The sequence below is a fragment of the Gossypium arboreum genome, chromosome 12 (genome assembly GCF_025698485.1).
Source record: "Gossypium arboreum isolate Shixiya-1 chromosome 12, ASM2569848v2, whole genome shotgun sequence".
Taxonomy (NCBI): domain Eukaryota; kingdom Viridiplantae; phylum Streptophyta; class Magnoliopsida; order Malvales; family Malvaceae; genus Gossypium; species Gossypium arboreum.
Window position 1 is genome coordinate 55849188 of NC_069081.1, and position 19563 is coordinate 55868750.

The window sequence follows — 19563 nt, forward strand, 5'->3', positions numbered from 1 at the left end:
GTGAAGAAGGCTTGTTTCGCCCCTTCATCTTGATTATTCGCGGATGACTGAGGCTCAACAGGCGGTGTTCCTTGCGCAGGAGCAGCCGCTACACTTTCAACGTCATCCGCCAAGGGTCTCGTGAGTCCATCGATGGTCGTGTTCTCATGGAAATCCCCGCAGTCGCCCTCGACTTATTTGTGTCCTCTCTGAACTTCTTTACAGCCGAAAATGGAGCCTTGCCCATCGATCTTTTACGATAATCTCTAGCTTCAAATTCAGCCTTCCTCTTCTCCCTTCCGAGCTCTTCCGCCTTGCAGGCTCGTTCAACTAGTGTTACAAATTCTTTTATCTCCAAAATACCCACCAAGAGCTTTAACTCTTCATTCAATCCTCTTCAAATCTTTTGCACATAGCAACCTCATCAGCCACACACTCCGAGCATACCGACTAAGTCTTACGAACTCATGTTCAGATTTAGATACCTAATCATACGACCTTACTTGAGCTCCAAGAATTCCTTACGCTTTTGATCGATGAACCGTTGACTAATGTATTTCTTTCAAATTCGTTTGGAAGAAATCCCAAGTAACTTGTTCCTTTGGGACTATGGAAATTAAGGTCCTCCACCAATAGTAGGTGAGTCTCTTAACAAGGATATAGCACACTTAAGACATTCATCGGTGTGCATGACAGTTCATCAAACACTCTAATTGTGTTATCAAGCAAGAACTCACCCTTTCGGTATCATCAAGTAACTATGGCCTTAAACTCCTCGGCCCCACGCTTCCTAATCAAGTCCACGGTGGTTTACTCAGCCTCACGGGATCAGCAACCGATGGCATTACGGGCTCTTGGGGTGGATTATTTACATTCGGAATGGTTGGACAGCCGGATTGGTTCGGGCATATTGCGCGACCGACTCGTTCATCATGGTGAAGAAGGCTTGTTTCGCCCTTCATCTTGATTATTCGCGGATGACTGAGGCTCAACAGCGGTGTTCCTTGCGCAGAGCAGCCGCTACACTTTCAACGTCATCCGCCAAGGGTCTCTACCGGGTTCCATTTGCTAATCAAAACAAAAATTTCAACCGTCGAAGTCATCACATTTTAAGCACTAACACATTGGCATGTATAGCTAGACTCACACGCGCTACAGAGTCCTAGAACCGACTAAACCATAGCTCGATACCAATAAAATTGTAACACCCGAACCCGAGACCGTCGCAGAGTCGAACACGAGGTGTTAATGGACTTCAAACCACTTATTGAGAATTTCCCAGACAAGCTGCCAATCTGTGTACTAGTCACTTCAAAAATCATAACTTGAGTTTTGCAACTCGAAAATCAGTTTCGTAATTTTTCCCTGAAACTAGACTCATATGTCCATCTAAAGATTTTTTTCTAGAATTTTTGGTCAAGCCAATTAGTACAGTTTATTAGTTAAAGTCTCCCCTGTTGTAGGGATCGACTACACTGACCTTTGTGCGTTACGAATTGGATATCTCCCTGTACAGGGATTCAATACTGATTCCGTTTGTTTCTATAGAAACTAGACTCATAGAGGAATCTACACATATATGGCATGGCTCCTAATTATCTCTGGTTAATTTACAATGATTTTCCAAAGTCAGAACAGGGGATCCAGAAACCGTTCTGGCCCTGTTTCACGAGAACTTTAATATCTCTTAAAATAAAGCTCATATGGTCGTTTCGTTTCATCCATATGAAAATAGACCCATCAAGCTTCGAGTACGAAATTTTTTTTAGCTATTAACTCCACTTCTACTATTTTTAGTGATTTTTCGATCTCATATCACTGCTGCTGTCCGCAACAGTTACTGCAGTAGACTATGCCAATTTCATGAATCCTTCCTTAGCCTTACTAATCATCCATCATACGTGACACAAATTATGGCCACCTTATCAAAATTAAGGTTTCTAAGACTCGTGGCTATAGATTCTAGCATCCCACTCAAACGACCACATAGGCCATTTTCACATGGCTTAAAGTTTACAACCCCAAAATTTAACAAAACAAAATAGCCCATACATGCCAAATGTTCTCCTAAGTCGACTAAGAAGACAATACCAAAATTGCTCACGGTGTGATGACTTCGTTGTGTTAAGAACACCCAAAAGGAGACGAGTCCAAGAAACCTAAAATGGGTGACAAGAAAACACCGAGTGAGTTTATAACTCAAGAAGTCATAAGCATTCCACAACCATCCATTAATAACATTATCATAAAATGAAATAATGAAACAAGGCCAAGTGTTCTAGCCATACCGAACTATACCATAGTTCGTTAGATCCTTCGGATCAATCTCATACCAAGTCATACATTTACATTTCATATACTATTCAATAGGATATTTGAAGCAATTTCCATACATCATTTCATTTCCGCAACAATCATGCAATTGAAATCATCACATAGATTTAAATCTTACCAACTCCACCCCGAGCATGAACATAGCATCTATTAGCCATGAACTCAAGGTACTTACTCTTTCCGCTGTCCATACTCATCTCGATAGAGTCACACCTCCATATAGATATTCAATCGGAGATATATGTAGAGTTCGCACACATAGTGCTTAATACTCAATCACGCACACTTAGTGCCATGTGATTCAAGCCCGCACACATAGTGCCATATAGTCCAAACTCGCACACTTAGTGCCATACATTACAAGCTCGCACACTCGGTGCCAATCTAAATCACCGTACACATCTATTTCTCGCACACTTAGTGCCAAGCAAACTTCCTACACATTTCACTATCTCTTTTACGTTCAACATTATCATCTTTTCATACACATACATTTGTATATATTTCATCTCATTAAACACAATTGCATAGATATTACAATCACTTAAGCAATATCAAATATATGCTTAATGACTTACCTTGTGTTGGGTAAAATAGTCCAAGTCGGCTACTCGATGACCTTCGTCTTCCCTTGCTTGATTCTCCTTCTTTAACTCCTTGAGCTTAATCAATAAATCAACTAGTTTAACCATCTTGCTAAACATTCATAATTCAATTACACATGCATATGTATGTTTGTATATTCGCAACCATCCTCACTTATTACCCATTCAGTCAACAATCTAAGCCAAGATAAGGCTTCAATATGGTTGCCTCTAACCGAATACATGCACACCAATTTCCCTCATGTGGCCGAATATGCATGTCCATGTTGAGGCCATTTATGCACTTATTACCACACAAAACAGCATACATTTTACTAACTAATACCTTTCCATATTGTAACTCAATACACATCTATCATTTCCTTCATAACCAAACATCATCATAAGTAAGTATATACCTTAAGATAGTATATATGTCATGCCAATACATCATGCTCAAACATATATACATATATGTATGCTAGAGCCGAATCTCAAGTTGATTGTAACTAAACATGAACATGATTTCGAAACACAAATCTTACTCTCCATGCAAAGAGCATAAATCACACTTGGGGATGTACCATGGCCAAATACATCACACACCATAATTTTGGTCATGATTACACAAAGAACTTAGTATATCATTCAAAAATGCTCAAAGAAAATCTAAGAGTCCTCAATCCACCATCACATGTATCATCATCAAGCTTCATATTTAACATGCAATGGCATTAACTCAAAATCCACCTTGGCCAAATACCATCCCCATGATATAACAAAGATTTGAACCATGGGCTAATAAGAACATCAAGTTAGCAACCAAAACATGCATGAATCTCATGGCACAACATCAAACATACCTTAATCTTGATGCAAATATAGCCAAACCTCTTCCTAATCCTCTTCCAACCCAAGCATGAAGCAAAATTCCTCCCTTCCCTCTAGTATTTTCGGTCAAGAGAGAATGAAATGGATGAGCAAAATTTTTTCTTTTCTTTTCTTCCATGTACGGCAATGGGGGGTTTCACTCACACACACATTTTTTTTCCTTTCTTTACTACCCATGCTTATTTGTTTATTATTTCCCTAATGCACCAATAAAACATGTTTCATGACATGTTTAGCCCATACTCCTTGTCATGGCCGGCCATCACTTGTAAAAAGGGGGTATTTGACATGCAAGGCCATTGTTTTGCATGCATGCTTTAATTAGTCATCATACATTTCCCCATCATACTTTCAAAGTTTTCTACTAGGTCCTTTCTAGTGAAATTCACATTTATAACTCTAAATTAAAGCATCAAAATGTCACACATGAGTTAACACATATTATAGGCATCAAAATAAATATCAAATTATTTTTATGCCTCGGTTTTGTGGTACCGAAACCACATTCCGACTAGGGTCGTTTTAAGGCTGTCACAAGGCACTACACTTTCAACGTCATCCGCCAAGGTTCTCTCTACATCGGGATCCATTTACTAATCAAAACAAAAATTTTAACCGTCAGAAGTCATCACACATTTAAACATTAACATTAAGGCATGTATAGCTAGACTCATACGTGCTATGGTAGTCCTAGAACCGACTAAACCATAGCTCTGATACCAATAAAATTATAACACCCCTAACCCGAGACCGTCGCCGGAGTCGAACACGAGGTGTTAACAAACTTCAAACCACTTATTGATAATTTCCCAGACAAGCTGCCAATCTGTGTACTAGTCGCTTCAAAAATCATAACTTGAGTTATACAACTCGAAAATCAGTTTCGTAATTTTTCCCTGAAACTAGACTCATATGTCCATCTAAAGATTTTTTTCTAGAATTTTTGGTCAAGCCAATTAGTACAGTTTATTAGTTAAAGTCTCCCATGTTACAGGGGTCGACTACACTGACCTTCGCGCGTTACAACTCGAATAACTCCCTGTGCAGGGCTTCAATACTGATGCTGTTTGTTTCTATAGAAACTAGACTCAAAAAGGAATCTATAAATATATGGAATGATTTCTAAATGTCTCGGGTTAATTTATAATAAATTTTCAAAGTCGGAACAGGGAATCCAGAAACCATTCTGGCCCTGTTTCACGAAAACCCAAATATCTCTTAACATACAACTCATCTGACCTTTTCGTTTCTTCCATATGAATATAGATTCATCAAGGTTCATTTACATAATTTATTCACTATTTAATTCCATTCCTACTATTTTTAGTGATTTTTTTCACATCCACATCACTGTTTCTGCCAGCATCTATTTCTAGGGTAGACTTTCTCTAACACATAGTTTCTATGATTCAACCACCCCTTTTTCATATATAGCCCAAAATATAATCATGATGACCCATTCTAATGGCTGGTCATTGCCAAACATTTCCGTGCCTCTTAATGAGCATATACATACCAAATGATTATAACATTATGCTCAAAACATTTATAAGCCATTTTCGCATGGCTATTCAAAATTTTACATACCAAGTTCAAACAAAACATAATAGCCTATACATGCCGAAATGTTCTCTTAGACCATCTAAGAAGAAGTGTAACACCCCGAACCCGAGACCGTTGCCGGTGTCGGACACGAGGGGTTAACAAGCCAAAACCACTTATGGCACCGACCAATTTGACATTCCCAAGCAAGCTGGAAAACTGCGTCGCTGTCGCCTTAAAAAGTATATCTCGAGTTTCACAACTCGGAAACTGATTCCGTAAATTTTACCAGAATTTAGACTCATATATCCATCCATGGATTTATTTCTAGAATTTTTGGTCAGGCAAATTGGTACAGTTTATTAGTTAAAGTCGCCCATGTTACAGGGGTTGACTACTCTGACCTTCGCGCGTTACAACTTGAATATCTCTCTGTACAGGGTTTCAATACTGATACCGTTTGTTTCCAATGAAACTAGACTCAAAGAGGAATCTGCACATATAAGGCATGACTTCTAATTCATTCTGGATAATTTATGGAAAATTTTCAAAGTCGCGACAGGGGACCCAGAAACCGTTCTGGCCCTGTCTCACGAGAACTTTAATATCTCTCGGTATACTGATCATATGATCATTTCGTTACTTTCATATGAAAATAGACTCGTCAAGGTTCGATCACATAATTTATTCACTATTTAAAACCATTCCTACAAATTTTGGTGATTTTTCACATCCACGTCACTGCAGCTGGCAGCCTCTGTTTTTAAGGTAGGCTTTACCTATATTGTAGTTCCCATGGACCAACTATAGTCTAGTCATACTTAGGTCCACATATGATCATATTTAACCATTCCAATGGCTGATCATGTGACCAACTCTCTCATTCCAAACCATAATCACATCATGAAACCAAATATAATTACAAACCACATATGGTCAAATTCCATACTCCACTATTACGAACCATTTTCGCATGGCCGTACACATATACATCACAAGTACTTAAAAATAACCGAGGGTAGTCCTATACATGCCATATCCAAAACTCAACTAAAGGAGTACCAAAAAGGGCTTTGATAGTGTGGTTGACTTCAACTTCTATGATCCCGAATCCGATCGCTAACGAGCAAAATCTATAAACAGAGAAACAAAGAAACGGAGTAAGCAATTTATGCTTAGTAAGTTTGAGCCATAATATACACACAACCAAAGCATAGCATTCAAGTAGCTAAACTATAATTCATATGCACAATTTCTCAAAGACATGCTTACTTCACAATCCCAACTCTTATATTCATACGCAAATAACGGCCTAGTTAATGCCGATAGTTCATTTATCATTAGAGCGAATATTCAGACGATTTACTCATAGTGTGCAAAGCACACACAAAACATACCTTGTTGTTGGGAATTTCACATGTGCAATAACTGAAAATTTTCCAGCAGCTTATAAATTTCAATTCACATACCTTCGGAGTTTATCCGGATATAGCTACTGCTCAAAACACCTTCGGGACATAGCCCGTTATGGTAACCCGCACAAATGCCTTCGGACTTAACCCGGATATCACAATTTGCACAATTGCCTTCGGCTTAGCCCGGATATCATAACTCGCCTAATTGCCTTGGGCTTAGCCCGATATCATAACTCGACAATTGCCTTCGGCTTAGCCCGGATATCACTCGAACATTCATACACATCTTTGTTTCAATTTCATAACACAACTTTTATGCACAATTCACTTAGCAAAATATCATTTCGCTCAATGGCCACATACAAAGGCACAATTTCGATTGCTTATTACTTCATTCAATCGAATCAAAATCTAAGTTTCGATACTCGAAAACTTACCTCGGATGTTGTCAAATGATTCCGATGGCTATTCGACTACTTTTTCCTTCCCTTTATCGGATTTGGTCCTCTTTGCTCTTGAGCTTAATTTAGCAAATAAATTGATTCAATCATTTGAGTATCAAAAAGAGGAACTCAAGGCACTTAGCCCACATATATTCACTAGACATTAAAGTCACATAAGTATGGAATTCATGAATCGACTCAACACACAAAGCCTTCAACATGCTTACTCATGGCGAACAACACAACCTCTTAGGTACTCATTCATGGGCCGATTATGCATGTTGATGTTGAGGCCAATTACATGTTTAATACCACACATGCATGGCACACATTTTACTAGCTAATGCTTTACATATTGTAGCTCAATACATATCTATCATTTGCTTCATAATCAAAACACAATCACATGAAAATACATACTTTGAGGTAGTATATATGTCATTCCAACACATCATGTGCAAACATATATATATATATATATAGGTGCATGGTCAATCTCAAGGGGTTCATACCCATCCAAACACAAATTTTACCAATCAAGTAACAAGCATAAATCATGCTCATGAATGCACCATGGCGAATACATCACAACCATACCCTTTTAACTTTGGTCATGGTTAAACAAAGAATTCAATGTCCTACTCAAGAATACTAAAAGAAATTTCAAGAGTAGTCAATCCATCATTACATGCATCATCAACAAGCTTCACATTTAGCATGCAATGGCTTTAACACAATATCAACCTTGGCCAAATACCATTTTCATGGCATAACAAGGATTTGAACCATGGCTAACATGCACATCAAGTTAGCAACCAAAACAAGCATGAACCTCATGACACAACCTCAAACATACCTTAATCTTGATGCAATTATAGCGAATCTCCTTCTAGTTCTCTTCTAAACCAAGCATGAAGCAAAAATCCTTCCTTTTTCCTTAGTATTTTCGGCCAAAGAAGAGAAAATGGATGAACAAAATTTTTTCTTTGCTTCTCTTTCACTCACGGCAAAAAGGGGGAAAGGATGAGCAAATTTTGATTTTTTGTTTCTCTTCCTACATGCTTAATTTTTTATCATTTATCACATCATGCATTAACAAAACGTGTCATAACATGTTTTCCTTGCCCATATTCCCTTGTCATGGCCGCCACTATACCATCTTTGGGGAAATTTGACATGCAAATCCCTTATTTTTGCATGCATGATCAACTAGTCATCACACATTTCCCCATCATACTTTCAAAGTTTACTACTAGGTCCTTTCTAGTGAAATTCACATTTATAATTCTAAATTGAAACATCAAAATGTCATACACAAATTAACACATATCATAGGCATCAAAATAAATTTTTAAATTATTTTTATGCCTCGGTTTTGTGGTCCCGAAACCGCATCCCGACTAGGGTCAATTTTGGGCTATCACAAGAAGATACTAAAAAGTCGTTAATCGGTGTGATGACTTCGATGACGGTCCCGAATACGCAAAAAGTCGAGTCCAAGAAACCTAAAATAGGTGACAAGCAAACACCGAATGAGTGTATAACTCAGTAAGTCATAAGCAATGCATTACCAACCATTAATAACATTATCGCAAAAGGAAACAAAATGGAACGAGGCTAATTACTCCATTCAAACCGAACTATACCATAGTTCCTTAGACCATTCGATTCAACCACATACCAAGTTACACATTCACATTCCATATACTAATCAATAGGATATTTGAAGCATTTCTATACACCATTTTTTTTTCGTCACAATCATACATCTACATGACCTTTCACTCATTCCACGATAATTCTTATGTACGTGACTTCAATTTACATTGTCACATAGGTTCAAACTTACCAAGCTCAACCCCAAATATAAACATAGCACCTATTAGCCATGAACTCAAGGTACTTACCCGATCCGCTGTCCGTGATCAACTCAATAGTGTCGCACACTCAGTGTCAATAGTGATTCAAAAGCATATAGTGAGTCCGCACACTTAGTGCTATATAATCAATTCGCACACTTAGTGCTATATGATCAAACTCGCACACTTAGTGCTGTACAAGTTTTAAACCCGCACACTTAGTGCCATTCTCATGATCACAAATGTTTATACCCGCACACTTAGTGCCGAAATCAACAACTCAATACATCTCACCTCTTTTCCTTTCATTCAATACTTCCATCACCACATACATACATGTATATAAATTCATCATTCCTTTCGGCATAATTATATAGACATTATGTCTATTCAATCAATACAAAATATATGCTTAGTGACTTACCTTGTGTTGGGTAAAATAGTCCAAGTCGGCTACTCGATGACCTTAGTCTTTCCCTTGCTTGATTCTCCTTCTTTAACTCCTTGAGCTTAATCAATAAATCAACTAGTTTAACCATCTTGCTAAACATTCATAATTCAATTACACATGCATATGTATGTTTGTATATTCGGCAACCATCCTCACTTATTACCCATTTAGTCAATAATCTAAGCCAAGATAAGGCTTCAATATGGTTGCCTCTAACCGAATACATGCACACCAATCTACTTCATTTGGCCGAATATGCATGTCTATGTTGAGGCCAATTTTACACTTAATACTACACAAAAAAACAGCATACATTTTACTAACTAACGATTACATATTGTAGCTCAATACACATCTCTCATTTACTTCATAACCAAACAACATCACAAGCAAATATACACCTTAAAATAGTATATATGTCATACCAATACATCATGTGCAAACATATATTCATGTAGGTGCAAGGGCGAATCTCAAGTTGTTTATATCCAAATATAAACACATATCCAAAGCTCAAATCTTACCTACCATGCAACATGCATGAATCATACTTATGGATATACCATGACCGAATACATTACAACACCATAATTTTGGTCATGATTAAGCAAAGAACTTAATGTCTTACTCAAAATACTAAGAAGAAAGTCCAAGAGCCATCAATCCACCATCACATATACCATTAGCAAGCTTCATATTTAACATGCAATGGCATTAACACAAAATCCACCTTGGCCAAATACCATCCCCATGATATAACAAAGATTTGAACCATGGGCTAATAAGAACATCAAGCTAGCAACTAAAACATGCATGAATCTCATGGCACAACCTCAAACATACCTTAATCTTGATGCAAGTATAGCCAAATCTCTTCCTAATCCCTTTCAAACCAAACATGAAGCAAAAATTCCTTCCTTCCTCTTTGGTATTTTCGGTCAAGAGAGAATGAAATGGATGAGCAAAATTTTTTTCTTTTCTTTTCTTTAATGCACGGCAATGGGGGGGGTTCACTCACACACATTTTTTTTCTTTCTTTATTACCCATACTTATTTGTTTATTGTTTCTCCCTAATGCACCAACAAAACATGTTTCATGACATGTTTAGCCCATACCCCTTGTCATGGCCGCCACCTCCTATAAAAGAGGGATATTTGACATGCAAGGCCATTGTTTTGCATGCATGCTTTAATTAGTCATCACACATTTCCCCATCATACTTTCAAAGTTTTCTACTAGGTCCTTTCTAGTGAAATTCACATTTATAACTCTAAATCAAACATCAAAAATGTCACACACGAATTAACACATATCATAAGCATCAAAATGAGCATTAAATTATTTTTATGCCTCGGTTTTGCGGTCCCGAAACCACATTCCGACTAGGGTCAATTTTGGGCTGTCACAGATGAATACTCAGTTGTCATTGTCAGATGATGGTTCAACAATAGCTGAGTTAAAAGTGAAACTGACATTCTTTCAACAGGTCTGTGAAGTTTAGAAGGATGGTGATTAGTTACAGGCTAAACGGGTACAATGTGTGTCAAATTCTGATTCAGAATTTCAGATTGGGTCTGATGGTTGTTTGTTATTCAGAGACAGGATATGTGTACCGAAGAACTCAGAATTTGTACAGAAGATTTTACATGAAGCTCATAACGATAACATGTCTATTCATCTTGGTAGAAATAAAATGTACAATGATTTGAAAAAGATGTATTGGTGGCCAGGAATGAAACGAGATATTTCTGAATTTGTATCTAAATGTTTGATATGTCAACAAGTAAAAGCTGAACATCAATTACCTTTAGGATTATTACAGCCAGTTACGATACCAAAATGGAAATTGGAAAGAATTACCATGGACTTTGTATCGAGATTACCCCTATCTCCAAAGAAGAAAGATGCTATTTGGGTAATTGTCGAACGGTCGACAAAGTCTTCACACTTTATTCCGGTATGTACGAATTTTTCCGTGGATAGATTGGATGAATTATATGTTTTTGAAATTGTTAGATTGTATGGAGTGTTTGTCTCCATTATTTCAGAAAGAGATCCTCGGTTTACATCTCGATTTCAGAGCAAGTTGCAAGAAGCCTTGGGTACACAGTTATTGTAACAACCCGTTTTTAGGTCAAATCAGAATAGTAGTTTTGGGACCACAAATCTAAAGTCAAAATCTTTATTTTATTAATTTATTAATGTTTACAGTACGAGAGAATTGTTATATGAAAGTTTCGTAAAGAAATTTTACCGTTTAAATTCTTAATTCGGTAAAAAGGACTAAATCGCATAAAGTGTAAAATTAGGGTTCTACTTGATAAAAGCACTATATGGCTAGAACTTGAAATATGGGAGTACTTGCATGGTAATTATTCCTTTAATGACATAGTGGAAGTGGTTGGCTTGGTATTTTTGAAATTATTAAATGTTTTAAAGGTTAAAACGATAAATAGGTAATTAATGTTAAAATCAATAAAACAAAAACTTAAATTGGTGTCATCTTCTTCATTCAACTGATTGTAAAAGATAAAATAGGGTTTGGGAGAGCTTGAAAACATTCAGCCATTGTAGGATCAAATTGTAAGTCCATTTTGACTCGATTTTTAATGATTTATACGTTTTTGAGCTCGTTGCAACTCAATCTAGCTAGCTCGTCCCTTAGATTTTGAAATGTCTAAAGATTTTGAGATATTTCATTGTTGAATACTTGGGTATTTTGAAGTTTCTTGTTAGACTATTGATGGTTTTTGATGGATATACAAGTTTTATAAAGTGATTTTTGACAAAAATGATAATTAGAGATTAAATTGTGAAAGATAGAAATGTTGTGGTTGAAAATGTGAATAAAATGAAAATATGGGCTGCTATGAGGTTAAGTGAAATTTGGCTATACATGGGTTAAGGATAAATTGCATAATTTTGTGTAGAAAGGACTAAATTGCATAGTAGTCAAAAGTATAGGGGCAAATGTGTAATTTTCCAAGTATATGTGGATTGTATTAAATGGTTACTGAAAATATTGAATTTGATAATATATTTAGATCTAGATAAACAATTACCAGAATTAGATCGAGGAAAACAAAAGGTTGACGAGTAGACGATGGTTATATGAGTTAATACGAGGTAAGTTCGTATAATTACAATCAAACTTTTCTGTACTTGTAATTGTTGATTTGAATGTATATAATTGAAATACTTGAAATATAAATGTCTTAATGATATATGTATTCGTTACCGAGTCCCGTTTGAACTATATGAATTCATTGGATACGAGTGACGTGTTACTGAGATTACCGTATTGGTTGAGCTTTTGCATTTGTTGCAGACTGACTACAGCTCGGAAGAGATTACTGTTTCGGCTCATTTGAGCTTACCGATTTAGCTCAAAAGATCTTACTGTTCAGCTCAATAGAGCTTACCGTTTCAGCTCAATAGAGCTTATTGTTCATCGACTCAGGAAGAGCTTACTGACCATGACTCAAAAGTACATGTATTATGACGGATTAATGACATTGTTCACTCGACTATTCTTTGAAATTCTAATAGGTTCAACAGGCCTAAATACTATTTATACGCATAAGTTACGGGTTGTAAGTGATATTAATGTTATATGTATGATATATAAATTTTGGAATAATATAGAGTTTTGTATTAATGGATGGTTTATGTTTATGTTAAGTGAGTAACATGTGGTGACTATGTGTGAATAGGTGATGGTTAAATTGAATTGTTGGCATTTTTATTATTGCTTGATTTTGTATAAATGGTAAGTTTAATTCTAAATTATACGGGCTTACTAAGCTATAAGTGTAATAGCTTGGTTTAGACCCTAGTCAGAATAGTGGTTTTGGGACCACAAATTCGAGTAAAAAAATATTTTAATAATATTTTTTGTGTTTATAATATGTGAATTAGCATTTATGAAAGTTTCGTATGAAAATTTTATCATTTTTGTGCTTAATTTGATAAAAAGACCTAATCGCGTAAAATGTAAAAGTGACATTCTAATTGTTAAAGTGCCTATTTGCTATGTCTTTTTAAATGAGAGGTCCTTATGTTGATATTTGACCATTGGAATTTTAAGTGGACATTAATGGCCTTAATTAATATGAGTTATGTGTTTAATTATAAAGGGTAAATAAGTAAATGATTAAATAAATCTATTATAATTAAAATAAAGTATGAAATTAGACCATTTTATGTTGTGTTTGCCGAAAATAAAAGGAAATAGAAAAGATAAAAGCTTACTAGGGTTCGGCTAACATTTTGCTTGATTGAGGTATGTGTTTCAATCGGTTTTTGATAATTTTTACATTTTTGTGATCGTTGCTTAGAGTTTTATCAAGCCCATGTTTGAATTTCTGAAATTGTTGATGGTTTTGGGTTGAGCCATTGATGAAATTATGAGTTTTATGAAGTTTGATGATAGTATATGGAAGTTTGATGTTGGATTAACATGTTTTGTCTTTGAATTTTTGATGAATTTGAGTAATTTTGGCTAAATTGTAAAAATGACATTTTGAGGGACTAAAATGTGAAATAAATGAAATATGTGGGCTTATATGAATACCATGTATATTCAGCTAAGCAAGTATGTAAGGAAATTTTGTGTATTTTGTGATTTTGTGAATTAAGGACTAAAGTGTCAAAATGTGAAAATGTAAGGGCTAATCTGTAAAATTCCCTAAATATGTGTATATGGATTGAATTGAATGATTTGGTGAATAAAAGGGTTAAATTTGAATGTGTTTAGATCAAGAACCAAAGAAAACGAGATTAGATCGGGGAAAGTCAAAAGTCGTTGAATAGTCGTTTGTTTCCGTTCATTTCCGTACGAGGTAAGTCGATATACAAATAAATATGTTTTTTAATTGAATTATTAATGTTTATATGCTATTGAACAATGTTAAATGATTATATGATTTGAGCATGAGATACCCGAGAAAGGATCAACAAAGTTTCGACGTTTGAAAAAGCCCCGTACGAACCATAGGAATAGTTAGGATACATAAGTCATGACATAGGATCCGATATGTGTTTTCGTGTAAGTCAACTTATGATTTACGTGTAAGACCATGTCTGGGACATCGGCATCGTATTTGATTTCGTGTAAGACCCTGTCTGGGACAGTGGCATCGATATTTGATTACATGTAAGACTACGTCTTGGACATTGGCATTGTACCAGCTTTCCGAGCTATCCGAGTATCCTTATTAATTCCAAACGGTTCAACGAGCATTCTGAGAAAATAAATGACTATGTGAATGAGTAACCGATTCAGGTATGTTTGAATTGTATATCATGTTGAAAATGAAAGATAAGTACATGTACCTTTGTGAACATATGATATAAGTATGAATTGCTATGAGATTGAGATATGATTTATGTAACACCCCTATCCCATATCCGTCGCCGGATTAGGGTCCGGAAGCATTACTGGTCTAAAACATAACACTGTACTTCCACACAAGTCACATTCATATATATGTACGAATGTTAAATAAAATATAAATCATAATTCTATCATTTAATAATTTAATAATACATTAATGCTCAGAACATAATTTATTGCTAAATATTAAAATCATATCATTTCTCACAAGCAAAATTTAGAACACGATCCAGCATATGATAAAACAAATTTACCTCATACTGAACATATAACAAATCAATATTTTCAATAATTACCTTTTATAAGCACCTATGTGTCATTACTATATGGACTCATATGGGATTCATTTGCTTTGCATATAAATACAATTTAAAAGCAGATATTCAGTTATATATGAAATAACCCATTTCATTCTTTACTTACTTGGTCCACATAATTCATTTACACACTTTCATAAATTTACAATTAATTATTAAATCTATACATCCATGCACATATACACATTAATCGATTATAAGCGAATAAATATATATACATATATACCTATAAATACTTGTAAGAACTCAACTAACATATTATAACCATGTCTTGATTCAAATATAATTTTTAAAAAAAGAGATTAGACTAATTTTCTTAGGCAAAATCCAAGTTCCACTATGTCGAATTACCAAAATAAATACATCAAACATCAACCATAACATTAATATAATTCACTAGTAAACACCAAATCTACCTCATGCAATTATATGTATTTTCAGTGCATTATACCATAATCAAACCTATTAATGATGTACATATATAATAATATATGCAACCTACCTAAAATTTAAATCACACTTAATATAATATGTAAACCACACATTTGACCAAATTTTATTCATGAAGCATGCACAATATCTATCAACACCCAAGCTCAATGCACATTTAACCAAAAACATATAAAACTAAATTTAGGCATATCAAGTAAACCATTTTCAAAGCATGTGGTACCCAACACAAACATTATACATACATGGCACATAACTATAAGACCAAAGAGAATATAAACCGAACTTAACATAACCGAATTTTAAAGACAAAAGCTTAGCCATTTTCGCATGGCTTATATACACATCCAATATTCAACATTTTCAAAATATGTTCCAGCCTATACATGCCATAGTTCCAAAGTGCAACTTATAAAATATCGAAGGCGGCTGATAGTGTGATAGACTTTGCTGATGATCCCCGAGCTTGTAACTTGATCCAAAATCTATAAAACGGAGTAAACAAGAACACACAGAGTAAGCTAACTTAGCTTAGTAAGTCATAAGCAAATAGACAATCCCAAGATATTATCAACTCATTTTAAGCTAACTGAATTACATGATTATTACCAAGCTTAATCTCAAACCTACAAGTGAGATAAATAATACATTTTCATACACAATTCTACCTTGGCCGAATGCTCACATAAACATATTAACCAAGTGTCAATCGACTTCCTAAGCTAAAATGTCATTATATAATCAAACACACATATACATATTTACATAAGCTCAAGAATCCGATTATAATATCATGTGCACAAACTACTTCCATGACCGAATATACATGGTCACATATAAATGCATATCCAAAAATCAATTCCATAATATTCATACCATTTGTTCAAAACCGAATACACTTATTTAAATCATGTATATTTATTCTTTGTATCACATATAACTTATATCATCATACATGTCACATACTTACCTTATTACTGGTAGCTAACAAGTTAAATCATACCTGGCCCTTTTAGCTCATTTTACACATTTGATCATGATTTACCTTTTCCCGATGAACCATTCAAAATTGAATAGGACACTCGAATAATCACACATATCGTACAATGCCAACATCCCAGACGTGGCCTTACATGTAGTCACATATTGATGCCACTGTCCCAGACAGGGTCTTACTCGCACACATATATCAAAATCACATATCGATGCCATGGTCTTACTCACACACATCAGAATCCTATGTCATGACATATGTATCCTAGCTATTCCTAAGGTTCATACGGGGCTTTTGGACGTTGTAACTCAGTCGAAACGAATGCTCGAACATGGTTGCCAAGCTTATTCACATTCGACAATAGTATATATAAATTCATATTTTTCATACCAGCATATATATTTAGCATTTAACTACAATTAGATACGTCTATTTGCTTATAAACTTACCCCGGACGATGTAAAACGGAACAGGGCAGCTAGTCGACGATTTTTGTTTTTCCCCGATCCAAATCCGATTTCTTTAGTTCTTGATCTAAACATATTCAAATTAAGCTCATTCAAACATATTCAATTTAATCCAAAAACACATAAATGGGAAAATTACCATTTTACCCCTGTCAGTTACAATTTTTACAATTTAGTCATTATTGCACAAAACACAAAATATGCAAAATTTTCCTATACCCATGTTTGGTCGAATATTCATAATATCCATACATGTCCATATATTTCATTTATTTCACATTTTAGTCCCTCAAATTATTATTTTTGCAATTTAATCCTAATTACTCAAAATCATCAAAAACTCCAATACAAAATTTGTTAATCTAAAACATATCTTTAATATTTCATCATCAAACAAAAAAAATCACAAGAAATATGCACCAAAATAAAAAATACAAGCATGGGTTTTGTAGTACTCGAAGCAACGATCTCAAAAACGTAAAAATTATCAAAAACTGAGCTAAACACATACCTTAATCTGGCTTGAACAAGGCTGAAACCTAGCTTTCTTTTTCTTTTGTTTCTTGTTTATGTTTAAGCAATAGTGAAAAAAATATAAACCATGGTTTTAATTTTGTTATTATAAGATATATTATAACATATTATTTCATTTACAATTTTAACCTTTTAATTATATTATCAAATCATTATAATCTAAGGTCATTATCATCCACCACTCATAAATTTGGTCTAATTGCATTATAAATGCCTCCACTTATAAAGACAACTACAATTAAGTACTTTCACATTTAACCACCAACTTTTCCTTTTACGCGATTAAGTCCTTTTATTAAATCGGACACTCAAACAATAAAATTAAATCATGAAAATTTCACAGATATAAATTCACACAAAATAAACACAGTACATAATATTAAATATTTTTCTGACTTGTATTCGTGGTCCCGAAACCACCGTTCCTATTAGGGTTTAAATCGGGCTATTACAATATATACATATGTGTATTATAATCTAAATCGGGATGTTACAATATATACATATGTGTATTATGATCAAGTGAATTATAAGATACATATGGCTATGTGAACGTATTTTGCTTTAAGTTATATGAATGAATTGATCTAGATTGTTATTATGTGATAAGTTTATTTGTATATGGCTTACTAAGCTTTTAGAAAGCTTACTTTGTGTGTGATTACATTGTTTTATAGATATCGAAGCTGTCGGAAGCTCGAGGATCATCAAGGATCAACACCACACTATCGACTCTATTCTGGTACCTTTTGAAAGTGTAAATATTAAAGTATGGCATGTATAGGCTAGAAGCTTGTGAATATGTTTTATATTGTGTATATTTAGCCATGTGATATGGCTTAGTTATGGATATGATTGTAAATGAATTTTGGTATATGTTGTGTTTAAAAATGGTATGTTTTGATGCACTATTAAATGTTCAAGTGAATTTGTTAATTTGGTAAGTTGGTAATGTGATTTAGTTGTGGAAATATTATGATTTTGGCATGAGATCGAATGATATAAATTGTGGTATTTAATTATATGTTTTGGTATGACTTTAGTTCATGATTTTGCAATAGTTGGTATAGATTATAAGCATGAAATTGGTTGATAAGGAAATGGCATGAAAAGTGTATATTTTGGATGTGAGTTAGTTGAAATTTTGGTATGTAATTGATGCCTATTTGTTGATTGTAGGGAGGAACCTTATAGGGTGGCATTATAGCCTTGTAAATGGCCTATTTTTTCCCACACGGGCAGGGACACAAGCGTGTGTCTCAGAGTGTTGCTCAATGGCTATTTCGAAATGAGCCTAGGTAGACCATAAGGACGCACACACGGGCGTGTGCTAAGTCGTGTGGCCAAGTCAGTTTTGACCATGGGCTAGACACACGGGCGTACGGTTAGCCATGTGGCCAAGTCAGTAGCCTCCCTAATTTTCACACAGCCTGGCAAACGGGCGTGTCTTGTGTCCATGTGGACAAGTCAGTATATATGCTCTGTTTTGACACAGTCTGTTCACACGGGCGTGTGACCTGTATAACTTTGAAAAACTTTTAAGTTTCAAAAAATTTTGTATGTGCTCGGTTTAGTCCCGACCCCTTTCTAATGCATATTTAAGGTCTTGATGACCAAAATAAGGGATACTATGGTAATGTTTGTGTGACACCCCTAAAGTGACCCCAGTCGGAAAGTGGTTTCGGGACCACAAAACCGAGTCATAAAAATAATTAACCATTATAGTTGATGCTCATTATATGTACATATGCATGTGTGAAAATTTCATGTTTGAATTTTGTTAATTGTAAGTGAATTTTATCAAATAGGACTTATGTGAGAAAATTTAGAAATGTGCTAGGCAAATGTAAAGTGGCCTAATAATGCATGTTGTGAAAAAGATGGGTTTGCATGGCAAATTACCCAAA